Source organism: Euprymna scolopes, chromosome 18 (genome assembly GCF_053919585.1).
Source record: "Euprymna scolopes isolate OS-2025 chromosome 18, ASM5391958v1, whole genome shotgun sequence".
NCBI lineage: Eukaryota > Metazoa > Mollusca > Cephalopoda > Sepiida > Sepiolidae > Euprymna > Euprymna scolopes.
The window spans coordinates 23,796,682-23,811,047 of record NC_136499.1 but is presented as its reverse complement, the minus strand read 5'-3'; the positions used below and the strand labels follow the sequence as shown (position 1 = coordinate 23,811,047).

The 14,366-nt window shown below is 35.8% G+C and overlaps 1 protein-coding gene across 1 annotated transcript in view; it reads right to left on the bottom strand.

The window, feature by feature from the left end:
* LOC145297525 (dol-P-Man:Man(5)GlcNAc(2)-PP-Dol alpha-1,3-mannosyltransferase-like) overlaps positions 1-7,570 on the bottom strand; it is a 209,071-nt gene extending 201,501 nt beyond the window's left edge. The window contains exon 1 of the mRNA XM_080143445.1: positions 7,551-7,570. The gene's annotated coding sequence lies outside the window, so the exon portion shown is untranslated. The remainder of the gene's footprint in view (positions 1-7,550) is intronic.
* Positions 7,571-14,366: the final 6,796 nt, after the last annotated feature.

The window sequence follows — 14,366 nt, the reverse complement described above, 5'->3', positions numbered from 1 at the left end:
CATATTCCTTTTTAAATAAAAAAACCCACCCACCCAACCTGATATTCAGCAAAATCCCACCCCTTCACTGCTGAGGTCCCCCGCTACCAAAAAGCTTTCTATTCTAATAGCTTGTTTCCTTGAACAGCTTGCTCTCAGTACTGACAATACACTTCACAAGACTTGGACCAATCCCCAAACTTCTCCCGAGCTTTTGTCAAGGAGAATCTATCATGGCTACTCCATACTCACGGACTTCTATTACTAACATTTTTTCATTCCTCTTTTACTTAACAAAGATGATTCAATAAAGTTTTTATAAATGTTCCAATGAGACTTTGTCTCCCCAAACCTTCATCAGGGAGAATCCATCATGAGAACCACTGAATCCTAACTTCAATACACATACATGAACCGTTTTCTCTTCCCAAAAACTGCCTAACTTTTTGCCTTTATCCTTACACATGTATTCATGTTATTAATAACCCTCTCTTTTGTTTTTTCGCTCTTAATGAAGATAATCAATAAAATTGTTTTTTTATGTTACAATGAGACTTTATCATCCTATTCTATAATTTGATCCTAGCTCAAATGCTGGGAAATTACATATCCCCCTTCCACAGCGGGATAATATAACACAACCTCAAAAATATGCCTGAACAGCCCAGTTAAGAGGTGCCTTAGGTGATTGCAATAAATTAATCCCTTTTCAAAGGAAATAGGCTCGACGAGGGATTTTTATCCTGGGCCCCCCAAATCATCAGAGATTAGACGATCCCTGTAATGATCTGATCCCTGTTGAGTTTGCAGTGGGAGTTTAATTCTGTGCAGTTCTAGGAGGTCTACTCTCCCAAACCTTGCCTTCTTTCTTGAGAATGGGTTAGCATGAGGTGCACTTGCCGGGGAATGCCAACGGGGCTGCCCAGGTACTTTTTTGCAGCTCAGAGTACCCCTCCTTTGGGGCGCTGACTTCTGAATCTCGTTTTCTGATCAGTATCACAGTCCTTGCAATGGGAGAGTACTATATACCCTCAAAGGGTAAAGCCTGGGAGGATGGATCTTCTATAACTGCACAGAAACAGTAATATACCGTAATCAACAGGAGAAAGCCAACAATAGCCTATACTCTTTTAGCTTTGGTGCTGAGAGAGAAAATCCCTGGCTGATAACTGAAAATCGTTGAGAAGTTCATCAAAATGTTGGAAAAATCATTCGACACAAAAATCCCAACGTTTGTAGTTCATGTGTATCAAGGGAGATAATAATGTAAACTGTGAAACAAGACTGATCTCCCTTTGGCCGGTGAAATCACATTTTTATACATTTTATTTAAGATTACGTATTAGTCATATAAAGTCCAATTGTTTGGATTGCCAACAGATAATTTGTTTTAAGTAGATTTGATTTTCGTTGTGCATCGAATTCTCCATTTTTACTTTTGTAAACTTCTGTAAAAGAAGTCAGGTTTTAAAATTTTTGTTATTAAATCGAAATTTGAAAATCGAAATAGTGAATTTAAAAAAAATTAAGAAAAACAATAAGATAGAATTGCATTCATGAAAATAGTTTTCAAAGACAATTAACGAGAATTGAGTTTTTTCTAAATTGGCTTAAGATTTTCAGTTTTTAGAAAATAATTACTTCCCTTGCTACGACTCAAACTCTCCAGTTTGTTTATTTTTTTTTTAGTAAAACTCAATTTTCACTAATTTTCTTTGAAAACTATATATGTTTTTCTGTAATTTTTTGATATGTTCATTACCGTGACATGACAATTTCACTCTAATAATAAGGAAGTACCCATTTGTGGTTCTCAATCTTTCAAGAACATAATGTTACATTATTCTTAAGATGGAACCTGCCACAATAAAACCATTTGTCTATCCATTACCATGTTTCTTTTTTGCCTCACTGTTTGCTTTTCATATCTGTTGCGAGTTGCATTTCAGTAAAAATAGAAAAGAAACTGAAACAAATATTTGAAGGAGGACACAAACACGCATGTGACGGGTATCTTCGCATACACCTACTTTCTACTATAGACTTGGTTTGTTTGTCGGTACTGGACCATTCAGGGTTTTCCCTTGACTTTAAATTTTTTATTAAGTTTCTTGGCGGAAAATTTGCATCATCATCGCTTGATGAGTGGGTTTGTGTTTGAGTGTGTTGTTCATTGGTGTTGTTAGTGAATTTTACCAGTCTGTGTTCACACTTTCCCGTTTTCTGGGTGGTAGATAAGATATGCCGGGCTGTTTCTGTCGTATCTGATGAAGATTCCCTTCTGGCACCTTGGGTCTAGCTTTCTTTTTATGTTGGAGTAGGCATAGCAAGGTGAACCGAAAATGTGCATCCTTGATAAGTCCGGTTTTCTCCCCGTCATCTTGTAGTAGGGCGTCTGTTTTAGACGGTTATTGAAGCATCTGTTCCGTATAATTGCAGATGTCATAACTGCATAGCTCCACAGTGTTTTCGGTAAGCTGCTTTCTATGATAAGGCATCTTGCCATTTTGAATAGAGTTTGCCAGTTTCTTTCAGTTGTTCTATTTTGATGAGGCGAGTATGGCGCTGAGGTCTCGTGGTTTATGTTGTTACGGCAGAGTAGTTTTCCGAGGTCGTTTGACTTGAACTCCGAACCATTATCCGACCTCAGTATTTTTATTTTGCCCTATGGGGAAATATCTGCGAGGAATTTTTCGGTGGCAAGTGTGGCGTCACTTTTGTTTTTAATAAAATATACAAATACAGTGCCAGAAAAGAAGTCAGTGAATGAGATGGCGTATTTGTTCCCGTTTAAATCTGCTGGTTCTATGGGGCCGGCTAGGTCTGAATGTACTAAATGCAGAATATTTGTCGCTCTTTTGTCGGGAGATTTATTTTCTGGGAAAATTTTCCTTGGATGCAGATGTTGCAGTTTTTGTTGTTTGCAGTCTTATTTTTTATTTTCATCCCTTCGACCACATCGGGTAGTTTTGTTATGTCGTTGTAATTGCAATGGCCGAGTATTTTATGCCACATGTGGATATCATGGCATTGATGACAACTGTCTTTTGCATTTCCTTCCTCCATAGTTTTTAGGTAATATAGTCTGTTGCGTACGTGTATTTTGAATTTCGTTCCATTTTTATGTTTTAGTATATTCCCATCTTCTTTGAAAATAACTGTTGTTCCGTTTTGGGTCGTAGTTTTCACAGAAAATATATCCTGTGGATATGAAGGTATAAGTAGTGCCCCTTTTAGTGTAGTCATAATGGAGTTTCCGTTAAACTTCATCGTCTCTTCTTTTAAAGGCTAAGCCACTGGTTTTAGTTCTGTCTGCCAACTCCATGTAGTGGTTCTCAGAACGGAATCTTGGGTCGAAATTCTTAAATTTCTTTGTGTCTGTTATAATGTGCAAAGTGGCCCCTACATCGACGAGTAGGTTCATATGCAGTATTAAGTTCCGGGTATAGTATTAGTCCTCCGTTTTGAATGGAGGGAGTTTTCTTCAGTGTCAGCTGCCTTTTTTATTGTATCTTTTCACTTATAACAACAGAACTCCCTTTTATGGGTGTTACTTTTACAGTAACTACACCAATGTTTTCGCTGTTTGTGTTTGTTGTTGGGACATTCTTTCGATAAATGTCTTTTTCAGCCGCATGTGAAGCATGATATTTCACGTTCGTCATGGTGGTGACGGCTCTCCATCATATTCTCTGAAAAAGACGACGTCGATTTCATCACTGGCCGACTGGATTTTATGTTTCAATGTTTCATTGAAGCCATGGAATTCTGTTTTAAATTCCAGGAATGTTATTTCTTTGTTGCTGTGTGTCACATAAATCGAAAAAGGGTCGTAGCAGCTTGGTAGTCCTTTTAATATCATGGCGATAATTAGGGCATCGTCAACCGTTTGCCCGGCATTTCTCAGAGCTGTTAAAATCGTCTCAGTTCTTATCACGTATTCTGTGACGCTTTCGTCTACTTTCTTTTCGAGAGACGTGAGTTGGGTGTACAAGGAGATTTACCCTTGGTTTTCTTTTGCTTGCATAGTGTTCGCGTAATATTTTGAGAGTTTTTCTCCCATTATCTGTAGCTTCTCTCATTATTAAGGATAAATTTTGTCGTCCAGAAACTGTACAAGTTCGGCATAAGCATCTTCATTTCTCTCAGTGTCGCTTCCGTCTCTATTAGGGTGTATACCTAAAATGGTGTCTTTTAGGCCGAGCATGCGTAAATTACATAAAAATTTTGTCTCCCAAATTTCGTATTTGGTTTCACCTCCGTCAAATAAAAGTCTGTTCCATTGGCTTCCATTATCTCTCCTGGGCACATAACCTGTTGCGAGTTGCATTTCAGTGAAAAGAGAAAAGGAACTAGAACAAATATTTGAAGGAGGACACGAACATGCTTGTGACGGGTATAAAAAGAAGTATAATTTTTATTTGGGACAGGAAGAGGAAAAAGGATTATGGGATTACAACGTAAAAGGGAGGTAATAATAAAAGGGTCCATAATAAGAGTTATCGTACTTTCAACAATATCTCTGGCTTTCTTTTTCACTCTTTTACACCTCCCCCCACGATCTCTTAGATCACTCACATTAGTAAGCAATCTAACCATCTCAGTGGATGTTGCTCTCTCTGGAATCTTCGCAGTGTTTCTTGTTGAGCTTTTGTTGCTCTTCATCCCCATCATTCTCTGGATCTCCCTCAATCAACTTAATGTCAAGAAAATGTCTTGGTACACCGTTTACCTCGATATTATTATGTGACTGTGTCCCAGTAATTGTACCTTTTGTCCATTTTGTTGTGCACGAGGCTCCAGGCAGTTTAACTCACACCTCCTCTCTATCTCGTATAGATTCAGGTTTGTCAAACATTTCTGCAAACACTCAAAAGATTGCCCTATGCATTACTTTTTCCTCAAGCTACCCAGATTTAGGTGTCATATTGAACCAAAACACTGCTTCTACAAGTGATATTCCTCCTCTATCGTAATGGCTTTTGAAGTTCTGTGGTTCCATTCTATGGTACCATTTCTGCTACTCTATAATACTACCTGATATTCCACTTATGAAATATCCTTCAAAATTTTTCCAAATGGAACAGCACCTCATTGTCCATCAGCACTTCTTAAACTGCTCAAAAAATGTTTTTTCCAATTCTTTTGCGATGATGTCCACTATTTCCGCTTGAATCTCTCTCCAAATAGCAAATCACCCTGAGCCACAATCTACCATTGATAGGTATATTCCTCTTTTATAGTGTGTGATGTCAATGGTCAACCGCATCCAATCAGTGGTTCATGAATGGTTGGTGGCAGATCGATCTTTTGCACACTATCCCTTGTCACCTCCGAGTAGACTTTCTGCACTAGATAAATCATTCTTTCTACTCCTACATGGTGTAGCTCGTGCAATTCTTTCACTTTATCTGGTTCGACACAATACACTGCCATAATCATTCTCTCTGATTTAAGCCAACTTTTTTTCATCTTATTCGACCTTATTTTTGCTAGAGGGCACAAACATTACACAACTTTAAATTAAACTCAATCATTTCTCTTAGAATCCCTAAATGTCGCAAGATAATTAATTCTGCTGATCCATTTCTTACCAGTTATCATAAAATGAATCCAGCTACGAATAGTAACTATATCCATCTGGATCTCAATTTCTTTCAGACTCCATTTCAATGCAAGGTCCACACACTCTAGCATGGCATCCAGCTCAGCGACGTTATAATCACATTTCCTTCTTAACCATGCTGCATCATCAACTATCACACCATTACACACGCCAGTGGTCATGCTGCTTACATCACACCATACAATGGCTTTTTCCAATTTGGAAAATGTCATTTCCCTCGAACCAAGTCCCTTTGTAAAACCTCTTCCACAACTTCTTTTAACATGCTGGCCATCTCACTATCCACATCTTCCCAATCAATTTCTTCTGCTCTTCTTTTTTTAAATAGCTGCAGGTAGTTTTAAGCCATCTAGATATTGGTTAGTGACCAACTAGTTTTCCACAGGCAGAAACAGTTCACACCTGCTCATTTCATCACGTAACCATGGCAGGTCTTTATACTCTTGTAAATATCAATCTTCCTGTATTATCTATATTGAGCCTGGGACCCAATGCTGTTCCTCCTTTTAATCATTCTGGTGGTTTTGTTGTTAGGCCAAACTTGTCAAGATGACATACATTTGGTTTGGTTGTTTTACGGCATATCAACCCTTTTTCGGTTATTTAATGCCGAATCCAGTTATTTTCAAAACAGTTTTTATGTTTCATTGTCTTTATATCTTCAAATATTTATTTGTAGAGTTTGGTTTGATCTCAGGTTATTTTAAAGTATATAAACCTTTTTGGGTTATTAAATGCCAAATCCAGTTCTTTTGGAAATAATATTCATGTTGCATCCAATTATTTTGTAGAAGATTTTTATTCTTCAAGCTCTTTGTATCTTCAATCGCTAGTTTGTAGTGTTTGGTTTGGTTGTTTTATAGTGAATCTTATCGTTTTTGTTCCCTGCCCTGCAGAATATGAATGAGTTTTGCAATAAGAGAGGGAAAAGGGTTACAGTATTAATGTTTAGTACATTTTAAGTTAGGAAGCCAGTCAGGAAGTGGGGGAGATAGAAAGAGAAAGGGGAAATGGGAAGAAAGAAAAAAGGGAGAAAAGGTGGGTTTTTGTTTTTGGTTTTGCAGAACATAATTAAGTTTTGCAAAAGGAAGTAGAAAAACAAAAAGCATCAATGTTAGGTGCATTTCGTCTCAGGAAGCCAATATCTTAAGACAGCCTGATCTGATAGCACCAGAAGATGACATAAAAGTTCCACTATTGGCATTAGTGTTTTATTAACAAGAATATTATCTATATCCGAATCTGTGTTCTTGATGAGGTTCTCTTTATTGAGTTTAGTTTTCAAAATTTTTGCCATGGTTTTTTTTTTGGGGGGGGGGGGAGGGAGGGGGGCGACATCTAACCCAAACCTCAATCTAGTCAGACAATAGGTCTTTCCTTCATACTGGACCAACTGAAACATTTAGAGATGTCTTGCAACATGAATTTCTAAATATGTAAACTCTGAAATAAAATATTATGTAATCCAATTGCATGATTATATAACACTACACAGTCACCACCATTTGCAATGCACTTTTGCCAGGAATTCAATGACGCATTTCTGCTTCTGATGCATGTCCATGACAGGGGCTGCTTTCTAAGAGTCTCGCACCATCAATATCGGCAACAGAGAGATGAAACTTTCAGGCCATGAATGCATAAGTTAAGTCATCATAACACTCCAATTTGCAATTCCCTCTGATCCATTCGGGTGGAATAAAAAATAGGAGGCATTACTATTGGAATGCAGCTTGTAATAAATGTTATTATTATTTATAAATTGTACTGGTGTTGTTTTGCTTGAGATGTAAATTCTTTGTTGCAACGCTGGATAGATGGATCAACAAAACACTTTGGCATGAAACAACATGTAAGACAATCATGATGGTGTAGTGTAATGAATGTACAGGCATGTTCGAATCTGGAACATTTGTATTCTGAAACTAAAACTAAATTTACTAACCTGATAAGCTTCATTCTCTGATAATTTCCAGTTTTCTATGAGTCACGAGCACTTTTTTATGAAGTGTGATGAATCTTGCTTTGTTTTTTATTATGTTTATTTTTAAATACAAGTCACTAATTTTTATTTATTTATTTTTAACAATTGTGGTGCTTTAGTTATGGAGTTAGCTGATATACCTATTTAAGGAATAATGGACTTGCCCTGAAACTATAAATATGGTTACATCTAATTTGTATTGGTTAGCGAGTCGTCGCAATTATGGTGGGAGAATGATGACATATATTTTAGTTAATTATACCATTCTAAGCGTTTTTGTCATGGAATAAGCTGATTCACCCATTTGAGGATTAATGGACTTACCCAGAGACTATAAATATAGTTATAGCGCAACATCGATGTAGCAATTCACACTATTTGGTGTCTACGGCCCTCTGTGGCCTCGGGTGACAAGATCAAAGTGTAGTATCTGTTCCGACAGATACTGCAAGCAAAGACCAGCTATGACTAGCAAAGACCATATGTGGGGGTAACCCCACATATCTAACCTTGGTCACTGAAGGGGCAACCCTTCATACCAACAGTTTCTAATCCAGCTCCCACTTCCCACCTCTCGGGAGCTGGATCCCCCTTCCCCCCATCTCCACATTAAAAACGGCCTCCTGCCTAATTTGCTCAGTGGGGAAGCAAATAAATAAACTGCAAGCAAAGACCATATGTGGGGGTAACCCCACATATCAGACCTTGGTCAATGTAGGGATCACCCTACAGACCAACAGTTACTATCCAGCTCCCATTTCCCCCCTCCCTCTCTCTCCACATTAAAAAACGGCCTTGTGCCTAATTTGCTCAGTGGGGAAGCAAATAAATCCACACACCATTGGTGTCTAGTTGAAATCACAAACAGATGCCAGTCAAGGTCCAATCTGGCAGAAGCTGGATCATTTAAGTAACCTTTTATCTGGCAGGCTGAGGCATTTGCTTTGGGTAGTCCAATGAGGTACACCCTTCTTTGGAGTAGAGTAAGTTCATTGCTTACTGCCTGAATGCTGACAGGACTGCTCAGGAGATTTTTAAAAGGCCAGAATGCTACATGTTTTTAGAAGTGCTGACTTGACTCTTTCAACCTTGTATCACATCTTTCTGCAGTGAGAAAGAAGTAAATACCACGATTCGTGGCAGTTATGGCCTCCAGAATCATAACGTGTATTTCTGTAACATACTTTTAGTAATGGACTTTTTATTAACTATACCATTTTTTTTTCTTGATTGTTACTGGCTGGCAAGGCAAGGACAATGGCAACGGGAGATTCCAAACTTACACCACTACAACGATTTTCAAAATAACTTTTTATTTGTTTATTTCTATATTATATTGAAAATTTCAAATTGGAATGGATACTGGGAAAACGTTTTCTAATGAATGTAAATTATTTATTCACTTCACAAAATTAATGCAGTGAAAAATGTAAATGAAGTAGTTTTTTTTTTGTTTGTTTTTTACATGATTACAAATAATAAACTTAGATCCTTTTCTATCTATTCTGTATACACACGTGTGTGAGAGAACATTCAAGACTAGCAAGACCAGTTTCTCAGCGTTACCCAAGGATATCTAAAAGAATGTTAAGTAAAGAAAAATCATTTTCAAATTTTTTTCTTTCTATTCTGTATACATGTGTGTGTGAGGGAACATTCAAGATAATAGCAGAATAATTTTCAAGTCTATATAACTCTTGAAATATTGATGATTTTATTTAAAAAAAAATACTCTCATATTCACTTAATCTATTATATAAGGAATAAATGTCTGTTTGTATGACTAGCTAAAACTTTAAAAATGCACAACAAAAACACAAAAAGTTGGTATTTTTTTTATTGGCATCTCAAATATATAATATCTAAAATTTTAAGATAAACATTTAGTAGTTTCAGGTCAAATAGCCATTTATGTTATTTAATGTTATCATGGAGTACACACATCTTTTACTGTTATTATGTAGTCTGTTTTCCAGTCACTAACTAAAGGGAAGTAACTGATTTTTTCACAGTTATTTCCCTTATGTCAACTTGAGTTGTGTGTGTGTTTGGGTGCATATCTAGGCAAAGAAGAAAGAGAGGGGTAAGGAGAGTGAGGAGGAAAACAGGTGAGGAGGAAAGAGAGAGGGATAGAAGTTATGTTACACTTTTTCCTTAACAATGGTGGTCATTCCAAAAGTAAAGCCTCCTATTTTTTCTAGTTAACTCAGAAAGTTGAAGAGTTACAAAGACGGTAGTAGTACCATTAAAACAAATGACTTTTTATGCTCCAGCAAAGAATGATGGCTATGCATGGTCAAAGCGCACTTTGTCATATGCGATTTGTTCCAAAAGTAAAGCTTTCTATTTTTTTTTACTTAAAAAGTTGAAGAGCTATAAAGACGGGAATGGTACTATTAAAACAAGCAACCTTTTATGCTCCAGAATTTATTTTTCTACATAGTCCCCACCATTCGCAATGCACTTTTGCCAGGAACCCAATGAAGCATCTTTGCTTCTGATGCACGTCTATGACAGGAGTTATTTCCTTAGAGTCTCACGCATCAAATAAAGTAAAAAAATAAATGTTGCTCATCAAACAATCCAAATCGAGGATCGTAAAACCAAAGTCTCTCTCTCCCTACAACAATAGACATTCCTTCTCACCAGTTAACAGTGAGAGACACACGCCAAACTAAACACGTGCTGTATCCTTTCATTTAATTTGTTTTTTCACAAAATAAATTCTAGTTCGTTTACTTCAAATAAACGTGTTGTTCGTTTCTTCCTCAAAACAATTCATTTGTCCTATTTTGCACCACCACTACAAATTGGTGACCCGATGTGCGATGAACATGCATTTACTTTCTATACCACAAGTCTCGCAACAAACCAGCGACCACGACGAGACGTGAAACGAACACACATGGTGACTCTACTTTTTTTGAATGAATTGTTTCGAGTGAGACGCGCGTTTTATTTGATAAACAAAAAAAAAAAAAAAAACATTTCAACAAAGAAAAACAAGTGAACTACAATGACGAAACTCCTCGTCAGACTCGGCAGAAAAATAAACACGGAGCTGTCGACTTCATACCGAATATAAAGAAAAATGCGAGCTTGACAAACATTTTTCACGCTTTCCTGACATTACCCTGGAACAAACGCGAGGAGCAAAATCACATAGGCCTATACACATTCTCTCCCACACAGCAGAGGCAACAACAAAGTAACAATACCAGGACATTCCTATTAACACATAGGAAGAAGTTGAATCAAAAATACGAGTTGAAATGCACCACGCACACTGATAAACTCACAACTGGAAGTTTCGTTGACAGCCGGCAACTGGATACTACGGTTCAACACGAACGAATGTGCAACTAGTGCTCGTACAGACAATACACACACTACCGCACTCACTTGTGAAGACAATGTCAACTTGACACACCATGTCAACACGAACAAAAATTTTCCTTCCAAACGAACAATTTACTTCATTATCCAAGCAACTCGTCGCACATGTCAGCACACAACAACAACAAAAAAAAACAAAACAAATGTCAGCCTAAAAAAAGAGTAAACGCCTTTTCCATGCGTAAGTTAATACTTTTTTTTTTACTAACACACTCCGTTTTTGACGTTTTTTTAAGCAACCAGACCAACAGCAAAAAAATGGACGAAAAGTCAATTGGCCAAAACATTACTTAAAGGAAAAAAAAATATACACTGCATATTTTTTTTTCCTGGGAAGGGGAGTATTGTACGAGCCCCTTCTAGTCTTGCACAAAAACATGCGTTCACATCTCAAACCATATTTCTTGTCATACACATACGCGCACACAAACATACACGTGTGCATGTACACACACATAGATATATTCACGTGGGACAAAAGCCAACAGACAGTATGTACACCTTACACACTTTCTACATCCATGGCCTGGATTGACTTTCTCTCTCTCTCCCTACAACAATAGACTTTCCCTCTCACCAGCTAACAGTGAGAGACACATGCCAAATTGGATTGACTTTCTCACTCTCTCTCTCTACAACAATAAACTTTCCTTCTCACCAGTTAACAGCGAGAGACGCACGCCAAGCTAAACACGTGCTGTACCCTTTTCTTTCATTTGTTTCTTCACGAAATAAATTCTAGTTTGTTTAATTCAATTTAACACGTTGTTCATTCCTTCCTCAAAACAATTCATTTTTCCTATTTTGCACCACCACTACATATCTGGTACTATTTTTGTATGCTTTTTACATCTGGTAATATGTTTTATGCTTTTAACATCTGGTACTATTTTTGTATGCTTTTTACATCTGGTAATATGTTTTATGCTTTTAACATCTGGTACTATTTTTTTATGCTTTTAACATCTGGTACTATTTTTGTATGCTTTTTACATCTGGTAATATGTTTTACGCTTTTAACATTTGGTACTATTTTTGTATGCTTTTTACATCTGGTACTATTTTTGTATGCTTTTTACATCTGGTAATATGTTTTACGCTTTTAACATCTGGTACTATTTTTTATGCTTTTTACATCTGGTAATATGTTTTATGCTTTTAACATCTGGTACTATTTTTTTATGCTTTTAACATCTGGTACTATTTTTTATGCTTTTAACATCTGGTACTATTTTTGTATGCTTTTTACATCTGGTAATATGTTTTATGCTTTTAACATCTGGTACTATTTTTTATGCTTTTAACATCTGGTACTATTTTTGTATGCTTTTTACATCTGGTAATATGTTTTATGCTTTTAACATCTGGTACTATTTTTTATGTTTTTAACATCTGGTACTATTTTTTTATGCTTTTTACATCTGGTAATATGTTTTATGCTTTTAACATCTGGTACTATTTTTTATGCTTTTAACATCTGGTAATATGTTTTATGCTTTTAACATCTGGTACTATTTTTTATGCTTTTAACATCTGGTACTATTTTTGTATGCTTTTTACATCTGGTAATATGTTTTATGCTTTTAACATCTGGTACTATTTTTTTATGCTTTTAACATCTGGTACTATTTTTGTATGCTTTTTACATCTGGTAATATGTTTTATGCTTTTAACATCTGGTACTATTTTTTTATGCTTTTAACATCTGGTAATATGTTTTATGCTTTTAACATCTGGTACTATTTTTGTATGCTTTTTACATCTGGTAATATGTTTTACGCTTTTAACATCTGGTAATATGTTTTATGCTTTTAACATCTGGTACTATTGATACACGTGAGTTTGTGGAGAGAAGGGTTAGTTTTGACGTGTCAAGGATTGTGTCTTTCCATTTCTATTTTAACTGTTGCTTACTTGATTAGCGACCTTTACTTTTAGTAAGCCAATAAAAATTGTGATTTTATCAATACAAAAAAAAACAATATTAGAGATTTTCTTTAACATTACATAATCTGGTGTTACTAGATCAATCTGTTTGAAAATAATTGATTTCCTGATTTAAATGCATCAAAACATTCATATTATTGGTGTCTTCTTTTTCTTTTGCAAAACTCGATTATGTTCTGTAAAAAAACAATGATTTTTTTTTCTCTACAAGACAGCTAAGCTAAACACCATGCATAAAATATAGGAAGATATACAGAACTTGAAGCATAAAATGTTTTACAAAAAAAAAAAAAAAAAAAATTGAATCCAAAAAGGGTTGATATGCCATAAAACAAAACAATCAAACAACAAATTAATGTCTGTTTCAAGTAATCATTGTTTAATCCTAAACTGTGGAATTAAAAATGTAATAATACCATTTAAGTTTCCTCTATAGTTTGAAGAACCTTTGGGTTATATATTTTTTATTTCTTTGAAATGTACAAAAAAAAAACACACACACAATAGAAAAACAAAAAATTAGGCACAAGGCCACTCAAAAACTAGGGAGGGGAGTCTATGGCCATCCTCGTCACTGTAGGATGATCAGAGATTCTACCTTTTTGATTAGCCTTGTGCCTAAATATTTCAGAGAAATAAAAAATATAAAGCTCACAAGGTTCTTTAAGCTATAGAGGGAACTTAAATGGTATTAAGCATACAAAAAAAAATACAAAAAGAATCTTCATGATGTATTTACTTGTCACAGAACAAAGATATTATATTCCAAAAGTCATGTAAATTCAACAAGTATTTTTTTTATATAGAAAATCATATTTTTTAAAAAGTTATCATAGCAATTTCTAGAGTAAATTGTATCCATTACAAGGCTGATTTTGATCTTGATAGTTCGAATTAAGTTGTCTCCTCTTTATTTATAAAACATTTTCCACAAGCTTCTGCTGACAACCTGCAAGTATTTGGATTTCATCAAAGTACAAATCTTTCATTTATGAATGAAAAAATCATCAGATGACTCTTCAAAAAATACTGTAGACCCTTGAAAAATAAATCGTAGTCAGATGGAGCAACATCTGGAGTGAATAGGGTGGCTGTGGCAGAATTTCTACACAATCCACAAGCTGGTCTTTTCAAACATAGTAGTCTGCTTCATTAGATGCCACCATTCAAGTGTTGAATGCATCTATGGATGCGTTATCGGCAGCTCCCATTACTTTCGCTTCTCTTTATTTGTCCCTCAGTCCTCATTTTTTAATGAGTGATTTTTCTGACAAAGGGAGAAGAATAAACTATATTCTAGGTTGGCAGTATTTTGTACGAACAGTCATCAGAGATGTCGAAAATTTTCTGTTTCTATGTTTATCCTTGTAGTCATGTCACTAGTAAGGGTGCTGGAGGTAAACGTTTTATCTGGGCTGACGTTATCCGCCTGAT